Below are 10459 nucleotides of genomic sequence, written 5' to 3'. Positions count from 1 at the left end.
GTTTGGGATGGGTCTTAGCAGGGAGGCACATGTTGGGAATTCCAGGGGATGTGATGGGCCTGCCCTCCTGAGACATCTGGGCTTCCTGGTGTCCATGATCAGTGAAGCAAGAGTTTGTTGACTAGACATCAGAAGCTCAACAATTATGATCTTCCCTAACTTAGCGAAGGAAAGTTCAAAAAAGGAAAGCAGCCGCAGCGAAGCTGGGATGAGATCCTTAGACAGCCTGGAGCCCTCAGCTCTGTCAGTAGACCAGACAAAAAAAGTGGCATCCTCTGATGAGCAGATGAATGCCACAAGTCACCATTTGATCCTCAGCCCAAGACACTTTGCAGTCACATCCCTGTGCACTGTTATCCCTAGAAAGACGTTGTGATGACCCTTATCCCTGATGAGAAACAAAGACCAGAAGGGCTGATCCTGTCCTCTCCTTTTCCCTTTCTCAGCAGAAAGTGGAGCAGACGTTGCATAGACGTGGAACAGAGCGACTGGAAGTAGAAACAGCCTTGGGCTGGATCACTGGCTCTGCTCCTAACACGCTGATTGACCTTGACTAACCTTCTTCACCCCTCTGGTCTCAGGTTCCCCTATAATGTGGGAATAACAGGACTTCTCTCAGGACTGTCACAGTGACTCAACCAACAAGAATGGGGAAAGAGCTGCCACGATTGCAAATCACCCAGGTCGGTGTGAGCGCCTGTCCCCATAGCTGTGGGGGCCTCACGCTGTGTGTGACTGCACCATGAGGAAGTCCCAGAGTAAGGAAACACTGAGGAAACACCACCAAAATATGTCTTGGCAGCATGGCCAGTGAAGGTCCAAGAGCTCCTTTCGTCCCTCAGGATTCCAGTGCTTGAGCCTGGGAAGAGCATAGCCACCAGCCACCAGCTTAGACAGAGACGCAGGGGACCCTCGATCATGAGGAGCTGGGCCGTGGGGGCCACCCAATATGTCCTCTCTGTCTCTCATCAGCCCTAAGGGATTTTTTTTTTTTTTAGTTCTTAAAATATACTTATTGAGATAAAATCCACACAGCATGAAATTAACCAATATAAAGTACAAAATTAAATGGGTTTTAGTATATTCATAATCAAGTTCACTACAATCTAAGTTCACAATATTTTCATCACCCCCCACAAAAAAAAAACACTTGGTATCCATTAGTGATCACTACCCCAACCACACCCAAAGCAACCACTAATCCACTTTCTGTCTTCATAAATATTCCTATTCCAAACATTTCATATAAATGGAACCACATAGTATATGGCCTTTTGTTATTTGCCTTGTTCAGTTAACGTAATATTTTTCAGGTTCATCCATGTTATAACATGTATCCTTTTTTTTTATAACATGTATCCTTACGTTACTCCTTTTTGTGGCTGAATAATATTCCATTACATGTATATGTCACATTGTATTTATCTATTCATCTGTTGACAGACATTTGGGTTGTTTACACTTTGTGCCTATCATGAACAATGCTGCTATAAACATTCACGTCTTGGGGTGGATACATATTTCCATTTCTTTTGGACAGATGCCTAGGGGTAGAAATTCTGGGTCAAATAGTAACTCAACGTTTAACTTCTTGCAAAACTGTCAAACTGTTTTCCAAAGGTGCTACATCATTTTACATTGCCACCAACAGTGTATGGGGGTTCTGATTTCTCCACATCCTCAGCAACATTTGTTATTATCTGTCTTTTTTATTATAGTCATCCATTCATTATGGTTTTGATATACATTTCCCTAATGACTCAAGGGGTTGAGAATCTTTTCATGTCATTATTGATCATTTGCATACCTTCTTTGAGACGTGGCTATTCAAAGGCTTCACCTTTTTTAAACTGGGTTGTCTTTCAATTTTGAGTTGTAAGAGTTTCCTATACATTCCAGATACTAGACCCTTACCAGATAAATGATTTGCAAGTATTTTCCCACTTTTGTTGGTTGCCTTTTCATTTTTTGATAGGGTCCTCTGAAACACAAAATATTTAATTTTTATAAAGTCCAATTTATCTATTTCTTTTCTTCTGTGGCCAAATCTAAGAGACCATTGCTTAACCAAAGGTCATGGTTTATTCTTCTATTTTCTTTTAACAGCTTTACCGTTTGGGCTGTTAAATTTAGAAATATCAGTTTTGGGGTAATTTCTGTGCATGGCACGAAATGGAGTCTAACTTAACTCTTTTACTTGTGGATATCCAGTTGTCCCAGTGCCATTTGTTGAATTAAATTATCTTGCCACCTTTGTTGAAAATTTATAGACCATAAATTTCTGCACTTTCAACTCTATTCCATTGATCTGTATGTCTGTCCTTGTGACATTTCCACAGCTCAGATCACTGTAACTAACTTTGTAGTATGTATGTTTTGAAACTAGGAAGTGTGAGCCCCCAACTTTATTCTTTTTCAGGATGCTTTGGCTATTCAAGGTCCCTCACATTGCCATATGAATTTTAGGATCAGCTTGTCACTTTATGAAAAAAAAAAAAAAGGCCAGCTGGTATTTTGATAGGGATTCCATGGCCTTCTGGACCAGTTTTGAGAGCTTTCTCATCTTCATAATATTAATTCTTCAACCCATGAATATATGGTGACTTTCCATTTATTTAGATTGTCTTCAATCTCCTTCAATGTGATGTGCAACTTTAGTCATCTTTCTTAAAATTATTCCTAAATTTTTTTTGTTCTTTTGAAAATGGAATTGTTTTCCTTGTTTCTCAGTTTTATTGAGGCACAACTGACAAATAAAATTATATATATTTAAGTGTACAATCTGATGACTTAATTTATATATCCAGTGTAAAATAATTTCCACAATCAAGTTAGTTAACACATCTATCACCTTTTTAGGATTTTGTCCGTTTCACCCAAGTTTTTGTTGGCATCATGTTGTTCAGACTATTACATTTTAGTCCCTCTCATTTCTGTAATTTGAGTCTTCTCCCTGTTTTGCTTGGTCATTCTAGCAAAAAGATTATCAATTTTGTTGAACTTTTCAAAAAACCTAATGTTTGGTTTCATTGATTTTTCTTTAAGGTTTTTCTATTCTCTATTTCATTTATTTTTGTTCTAATCTTTCACCTTTCTTTCTTTAGGCTTATTTTGCTTTTAGTTTGCTCTTCTGTATTTTTCAGGTAGAAGTTAGGTTGTTGATAGGAAGTACCTGTTGTTTTTTAATATATACATTCACAGCTATACATTTCTCTCTGAGTGCAGCTCTAGCTGCAACCCATACAATTTAATATGTGGAGTTTTACTCATTTAGAAGTATATTCTACTTTCCTTTGATTTCCTCTTTGGCCTTCTGGCCATAGAGGAGTATATTATTTAATTTACACATATTCTAATTCAACTCCGTTGTGATTACAAAACACACTTGGTTTGATATCGGTTTTTTTCCATGTTTTCCTTTGAACATATTTATAACAGCTACCTGGAAGCCTTTGACACCACGTCCCATGTCTGGACCCCTCGAACACTGTGTCTGTTGCCTGCTTTCTGTCCCTGTGTATCACATGTTCTGTCATTGTATATCTCAAAACTTTTAACAAGCTGACATTTTAGATAATACACAATAACTACTGGAAACCAGTTCTCCCCATCCCTGTCTGAGTCTCTTGTTTTTGTTTATTCATTTGTTTATCTCCTGTCATTGTTTGTCTGCTAAGTTGGCTGGACTAATTCTGTGAAGTCAATCTGTTTTCCCCCAGTGTTCAGCTCCTTAGGTCCCCACTCAGATTTTTTTTTTTTAACTTGTGTTTAATTTTTTAGCTTCGTTCCCCAGGAGTTTACCCTGAGTCAGCACAAGCCATTTATTGGTCAAAAAGTGTGATTAGGGGCACCTTGGTGGCTCAGTGAGTTAAAGCCTCTGCCTGCGGCTGGGGTCAAGATCTTAGGGTCCTAGGATTGAGCCCCGCATGAAGCCCAGCATGGGGCTCTCAGCTCAGCTGGGGGGGCGGGGCGAGGCCCTACTTCCTCCTCTCTCTCTGCCTTTCTGCCTACTTGTGATCTCTGTCTGTCAAATAAATAAATAGAATCTTAAAAAAAAAAAATGTGTGATTAAGTACCTTTGACCAGTCAGATACTTACCCTTCACCCAGCATGCATGTGAGACTTGGAAACCTCTATCACAGTTCTAGAAATTTACATTTCCCCCCACATTTAGCCAGAGATTAGTAACTTGGGTGTTTCCTCCCTGATCACCCCTGAGAGGGTACAATTTTGGACACACAAAGCTGTGTGCCAGGCTATCGGGCATACGTGTGACTGGATTTCTGAGCCTGGCTTTCTGGTTGTTGCTGCTAGCCCTGCAGTGTGTGCTTAAGCCTCTTCTGCCTATGGGGCATTGACATTTGTTGACGGATCTGTGTGTGAACTGGGGAATGATTTCAATTCCCCCCACCTCCTGATCGTGCCTGAGTCGGTCCAGCCTAGCAACCACACACCACCTTCCTGACTCCCAGAACTGACTGAGATCCCAAGAAGGCTCTTCTTGGAGATGACCTCTTTACCCAATTCCTAGCAAACTCCTAGCTGCTCCTGTCTTTTGCTTCTTGCTGCTCATGTCATGAAGTTAAGAGCCAGCCTCCTTTTAATTGCTCTCTACCCGGATCGCCATTGTTTTCAATAGCTCCCCTCCACCAGGGATGAAAATCTCCACATTCTGTTCTAAATAAAGTCAGTCCGCTGAGGCAGCACTGTGAGTTCTTCTAGAACGTGTGTAGCAGTGCTCAGGATCCGGAGATGGGGACAGATATCTGCTTCCCCCAGAGTGATGACACCCGTGTTCTACAAGCAGGTATTGAGATGGAGACAGCCCCAGTACTCTCAGCTTGCCTCTCCCAGCGTGGAGCCTCCCTCCTGGGGGCGAGTGGGGTGTGGAGTTGAGGTCCCAACATCCCAGCCCACTGCGCCTGGAGCAGAACTTCTGCTCATGAGAGTGGGGGCTCCATGGGAGAAAGGGGCCTCCGCCATCTTGGCTGTGCCTCTTCAGAATAGAACTTCTATAAACACAGGCCTGTAAGGATGAGAAATACCTGCATCTTGCCCCATTAGTGGCAAAACAGTAACCTAATCTGGGTCTCGGAGGGAGAGGCAGGCCCTGTGTTAGTGGCCATACCGGCCCAGGGTAGAAGCCTTGTGTGGAGTTTCCATAAGATAAAGCTGAGAGAGGATAAGGGAACGGGTCACAGTTCAAATGCTATAGACACTCCCTGTTCTCACCAAGATTTAGCAGATTTTCTTAAATGAATGTGTCTCCATTTGCTGTATGTCTTTAAGACAATTTCCAGAGATTATAAATAACTGATATTTATAATTTTCTCCAGTTAAAAAGCTGTTTCATGGAGGGGGGGTTTCCTTGAGCTCCACAATTTGCCAGTCCAGAAGCCTAGCTCCTAATTTTTTTTTTTTTTTTGTCATGATCTTGAAGAAATGGAGTGCATTGATGAGAACAAGTGCACAGGACCTAGGCTTGAACCCTAGATCTGCTTTTCACCAGCTATGTGGCCAGGAGGTCATATAACCCCCCTGAGATTCTACTTCCCCATTCGTAAAGAGGAGATGGTAATAGTACCTCCTTCCAAGAACTGACCAGCAGCTGGCAAGGACTCAGTAAACACCAGCTCGATGGTTCCCCTTGAATGCTCCTTTTCAGGAACATGGGTGACTGCAGGGGCTCTGGTATCCTCTGCTCCCTCCTCAGTCAGCTCCGTGGGGAGGCGGCTCTTTCTGGACTGCAGGGCCCACCCCCTGCTCCTTTCCGCCCAGCCCGAAGTCATCCCATGCCAATATGTTTATCCTAGGAATGAACTGGAGCCTCTTCTTGGGGTCCTGGGCAATTCCACTCCTCACTAATCTCTCAGAGGAATCATACTCATTAATAAGTCCAAACGGGAAAACCTCTTGCCCCATTCCCCGCCTGCACAACGTTTCAAGCTTTCTCTGTAAACTGGCCAGTCATCCAGCCTGCATCTTCCCCTGGAAGCTCTGGGCTCAGCCAGAGTCTCGACAGCGGCTGGCCTGGTAGAGAGTCAGTTGTTCGACCACCTGGAGAGGGAAGGAAATATAATGCTCTTGGGAGACACCGAGGGACTATCCCCATTGGCTGAACAGGGGCTGCTCCCATGGGATCCCCTTGGCTGCTTATCTTATCATTTTTCTCTGAAGAAGGAAGGACTGATATGTTAAGACCTTTGCACAGGAGAGAAGGGAAATTTGGAGAAGCCAAGTTTCATTTAAGTGAAACATTACACTTCCAATTTCACCTTATGACAAAGATGAAAAGAATAGAAAGAAGCTTCCAGGAGGCCAAGCATATATTCCCATGGGGGCTCTGCTGTGATTTGGGGCTTGAGGGAATTAGGTCATCTCCAAAAGTCCTGCCAGTTCCATCAAGGAGAGACGCCCAGCTGTGCCCATTAGGAGGGAACATTGCCCAGACTTCATGCAGAGCAGGCCCAAGGGGAAATCCAATTCTGAGTCTAAAGATAGGCTGTGCAATGCTTTGTACAGTGTGGGTTTCTGGAAATTTGCTTAATGTCTTAGGATAATCATCTTGGAAAGAGGGGAACATTCAAATGGAGAAGTACCCTGGGAATATACTGGGGAAGGAGCAAGAGCCCCTCCGATGGAATGTTTACCCCCTAATAGATACTGAAAGCCTCTGCGAGTCTCAAATCAAGTTTCCCTTTAAAGGGAAGATAATAAGGAAAGTGGATGGGCAATGCCGGCGATGAGTCATTTGTCCCTAAACAGCTGCTTCTGTGTGAGGCTGCACATGGCTCTGAGTGGGGAGAGGGTGCGACAGCTCACTATCACTTCGGTTTCTGGCTCCCAGGAAACTTGCTGAGATATTCACAGCCCTGAACTCTTTCCAGAGAGGAACACAGCTCCTGTCTTTGAAACCAGCAGCACCAATAGAAACTTAAAAAATAGGTTGCCAGAGATAAAAGTCAGTTTAACTCCACAAATATTCATTAAGCACCTACTGGTGAGTCAAGCACCATGCAAAGTGCTGGGCTGAAGGACGGAGTCGGGAGTGCTGTCTGATCCCATAGACGTACCGTAAGTGGGGCTGACACGAGGCAGGCAGAAGCGGTACAGCGAAATTGCACACACTGTGCTGTGAGAGATGAGTTCAGAAGGAAATCCGTGAAGGTAGATCTGTGTTGAGCTTCAAAAATAGGACTAGAATGTCATCAGGCATGTAATTGTTCCTCCCGGGACAAGGGAAGTGTGGCCAAGTCCATCAGAGTCTGAAGCCTGCTGATGCATTTTCCAAACGTAATAAAGAAGATTTCTGTGCAGCAGGAAGAGTATAAGGCAAAGAGGGTATCAACAACAACACAACTGACCGACTGACAGAACTGAGACCTGAGCGTGGGCCTGGCATTCAGTGCTTCCTCGGTTCCACGCCCTCTGATCTTCGCAGCATCTGAGACACAGTCTGTCAGGATCACATATTCTAGGTGAGAAACCTCCCATGAAGAATTTAGTGCCTTGCATGCTGACATACAGCTAAGGCTCAGTAGAGACAGCATCCATCCTTTCCAGGGTCTGGAGCCTGAATTCTCTGTGACTGAAGTCTGAGACTAGCCACAGAACTCACAGCCCATGGCCTCAATCATGCCCCTTTCCTCTGGGCCTGCCCCCCCCCGCCCCCGCATCATCATGTGAATGAGAACAGTATTGACCAGCTGACCCTAAGATCCCTTCCAACCAGGTCATCTGAAACTCGTTTTTTTTTGGGGGGGGGGCGCTAGAAGGGAAGGAGGCAAGGGACAGGGAAGGGTCAAGAAAGTCAGAGAGTAGGGGAGAACTGCCTCAGGTGGAACAAGGCAGAAAACCAGCTCCCCACTTCAGTTGTGACTGGCTTTGCCTCACTTTTCACTCCTGCACTCATGTGCCTGGACGTGGTTTCTTTCCTGAGCACTAAGCACCTCACCTCCACAGAGTCCGTCTGCTCTGAAGCGGTCTTGACAAATGATCCCAACAGTTAGAATCCCCTCAGGTGATGCCAGGTTTGGTTCAAAATACATTTACAGCCTGCTTGGCCGGAGAAGTCATTATCGTCCAGAACCTTGGTGACGGTTACTGGGTTGTGACCTGGAGTTCACTGTTAAAAATGTCACCCAAGTAGTGGAATGTATTTGGTTATTAATATGATTGTTGGCACATCCTGTGCAATGCATCTAAGTTGAATTATGGTACTAGACGGAACTATAGATAAGAATGAAGCTTGTGTTTTATCCATTATGGTGTATCATTAAAGAACAAGGAAAGAGAAGGGAAGGGAAGGGAAGGGAAAGGAAGGGAAGGGCTAAATGGGCTCTTCTGCACGCCACCCCACACCCAGCCCAATCAGATCGGCACTGGGCTGCTCACACAGGAGAGGGAAGTGCTGACATTTTTTGGATTTCCCTGGGTGGCTGATGGGCCAGAGCAGAGTTAGGCCCAGAAGAGCCTGGGAGCTGTGTCCAGCCCTCCTTCATGGCCTGCCTCCAAATCCAGGACAAAAACCCCAGCCTCAGCAGGGCTACCCCCACCCCATGGAAGACTGAATAGCTAAGTCTATGTCACTTGAACATTTACAAACACAGCTTAAACCCCCAGGTTACCCCTCCAGTTTCTTTCTTGGGGCCCAGGTCTCCTGCTGCTCCTGCTTGCTACACTCCAGGCTGGGGGCTCTAAAGGAGGTTAGCAGATAGACACCAGCCAGCACAGCCTCCCAAGGCTTCTTGCCCTCGTGAGCCTAGAGTTTGCTGGCCAGGGGCCTTCCTAACAAATGGGTGACAGAGAGGGGAGTCTTCTGGCTGCAGGTCCCCTGGGCACTCTTCATTTCTCCAGGGACATTTTCAGTTTCCATTTTTCTGGCCTGGGGGGGCTCCCTTTCTCTAGCTAGGGCTCCCTCACAGCTAACCAGAGCCTCCACAGCCCCTGCCCTGCCCTGTTACATGGCACTTCACAGAGGAAACCGCTCTCTCCAACTGCTCTCTGGACTGTTTCCCTCCTTCTCTCCCTTCAAACTCTGCTCACTTATCACAGGATGGCAATTTGCCCCCATCCTGGCCCGCCTTTTGTGGTAGAGACAGGATTTACAGCAGACATTGTTGGCTTCTTCCCAGGGGCACGGTTGATCACTTGGTTGCTTGTAGAGCCTGAATTTTCACAGTTAATCTGCCTTCATCCCCTGGCCACCATGTGTTTTGCTCAGCCGGTCACAGAGGGCCCAGCCTCGGCAGCATGCTCACAGCCTCGTTCTGGCCAATGAGAACTGAGGGAGATGGCCCAGGGCCCTCTACGAAGGGCATTCTTGCGGCATTCTTGCTACTAAAATGAGCTACACGGAAGCACACTTTTTCTTCTTCCATCAAATGTGGTCATGTCTGCAAGGAAATATAAAAACCATTTGCAAATACTGGGGGAAACTAGACCAATATGCTGAAGATAACAGTACAGAGTACAGAGAGAGAGTACAGGGGTAGAAAGAACTTTGGTCCTTGAAGATGCCTTTGAGACCGTTGACTTAACCTTGGAACTACCCATTCCTGGGCTTTTTAGTTATATGAGATGTTAAATCCCACTTTTAGTTTTTTTCCCTCACAGCTCAAAACATCCCAAACAAGAGTGTAGTTTCTCCAGCCCTTTCACCAAGTTTGGCAGGGAGAAAATGTCTGATATCACCCCAAATTCTATCTTTACTCATGGACAAAATCAGGTGGCCCTTTGCCTGTTCTTGTAAATAAAGTTTTATTGAAACTCACCACACCATTCATTTCAAATTACCATGGCTTGAGTTGTGGCAAGAGAAATAGCATTGTCTGCAAATATGAAAATAGTTACTACCTGGCCCTTTACTGAAAATGTTGGCCAGCTTCTAATTTAGACCCATCAGGCCAGGAGAAAAGCAAAAGTTCCTCAAAAATTGCCACAGATCATATAGGTACATTAGAACATGAAATCGCTGGGAAGGAAGGCACTGAAGAGACTTCAGAATACGGAGTATCTGCCACAGAGATGAAGCCACAGAGACTGTCCTGAGAAGGACAAGATGGGGTATAAGCTATTGGCCAAACTCACTGACTGTGACGGTTAATTATATGTGTCTACTTGGCCAAGCCATGGTACCCCATTACATGGTAAAATATCAGTCGTAATGTTGCTAAATGTTTCTTGAGATGTGACTAACATTTAAATCAGTAGACTTCCAGGAAAACAGATTGCCTTCCTCCATAATGGGATGGGCCCCACCCCATCAGTTGGAGACTTTACAGAAACTACAGAGGTTTCTCAAGGAAGAAGCCGTTCTGCCTCAACACTGTAAGAGAGAATTCCTGCGTGTGGTTCCAGTGTGCAGACTTGCACATTCTTGACTCAAGACTGCAATATCAACTCTTATCTGAGTCTCCCCCTAGCTGGCCTGCCCAAAAGATTTTGGACCTGTCAGCCC

This window comes from Neovison vison, chromosome 2 (assembly GCF_020171115.1).
Source record: "Neovison vison isolate M4711 chromosome 2, ASM_NN_V1, whole genome shotgun sequence".
NCBI classification, from domain to species: Eukaryota; Metazoa; Chordata; class Mammalia; order Carnivora; family Mustelidae; genus Neogale; species Neogale vison.
Note: the sequence above shows the minus strand (reverse complement) of the source record.